This window comes from Suncus etruscus, chromosome 7, assembly GCF_024139225.1.
Source record: "Suncus etruscus isolate mSunEtr1 chromosome 7, mSunEtr1.pri.cur, whole genome shotgun sequence".
Classification (NCBI taxonomy): domain Eukaryota; kingdom Metazoa; phylum Chordata; class Mammalia; order Eulipotyphla; family Soricidae; genus Suncus; species Suncus etruscus.
In genome coordinates, this window is record NC_064854.1 from 21,080,755 (window position 1) to 21,082,245 (window position 1,491).

Here is a 1,491-nt window from a genome sequence, read left to right on the forward strand (position 1 = left end):
TCCAGCTCCACCTAGGTGCCTTTTTGACCAAACTCTGGCAAATTTCCTAGAAATTCTAGGAATAAAGTAGGAAGACATTCCAAACACCAGTTGGTAGGCAAACTGCACTTTCCCACCAGGAAAGGAAACTTAAAACTATGCAGCTAGTTCCTAAAGACTCTGGAAATAAAACACTGCATTTCTCTTTACACTCAAGCATAATCCTGAATATATTCACCCAATGCTCCTTTAGAGGGACCAAGCTTCTTCTATCTTAACTAAACCTGTAATCCCTGGATGGCTTTCAAATCTATTATAACTACTATAAAAAAGCCAATAAATCTAGCAGGGGTGTTGCAAAATGGACTGAGACCCCCCCAAAAAAAGAATTATCCTCGCACCTGGCCTTATATCCCCAATCCAGCAAAGCTACTGGGCTGGAGAGAGTTAAGGGGTTAAGGCACTTGCCTTGCATGTAGTGGGTCCCCAGTTCCAATTTCTGGCAAAGCACCATCACCAATGACCTGAGTACAGAGCCAAGAGAAAGCCCTGAGCACCACCAGTATACCCCCAAAACAAAGAGCACAAATACCACTCCCCAGTATCTGGGGGTGGGGGGGCTTCACCTTCCAAACCTTAGCTGGTACAAATCTTCACATCCCTGAGTGAGCCTGATTATTTAAAGGATGCAAAGGAGCTGGAGGAGGAAGCTGAATTACTTGGAGAATCAAGGCCTAACTTATAAGGAAACTTGAATTTCCAACTCAATTACTGGGATCAAGAAACGTGTGTAACTTGTCCACAGAGCCTGGGGGAATGTGAAAGAGCTAAATGTGCTAAGGAACTTTGAACCACACTTCATGCATGTGCTGAAAAAGGGTCATGAGCCTGAAAAAGGGTCCTTCCCCCCCAAGCCGACCTCCTACTACCCCCAGGCCATAAAAACTTTGGGAAATGTGAAGTGGACCACAGCTGCCGCCAATGCAAAGCAAGCCAAGGTTTCATGAATCGTCTGACCTGAGTTCTCAGCCATGGTAGATGGGTAGTTGGGGGGTTGGGACTCAGCACACGGGCATCCCAGAACCATTTCTCACCCCTGAAGAGGCCTCCCACTCCACCTCCTAGCATCCATCTTAAACAGACCAGACAAAAACAACAGCATGTGTGTTGATTTTTATTAAGAATAACTTTGGTTCTAAGAATCTCATCCTCAATTCTGTAATACTTTCCGTTAAAAACAATTATACAAGAGCAAATACAAAAAATATTAAATTATGAAAACAAATCCATTAAGGCTGCCTTTATATATATTATATACACGCCACCAAGTTAAAGTTTTTCAGAGTACAAGAATAGAGTCAACTGTTAGGCCTTAGAAAGCGACACTACTGGGCTATCAAGAGACGAGAAGACGAGAAACTACTGTAAGAAAACCACTGAGTAGGGAAAAAAGGAGCCGCTCTGGTCACAAAGTGGCTCAAAGCACTAAACGGGTTAATGTTCGGGCACCCC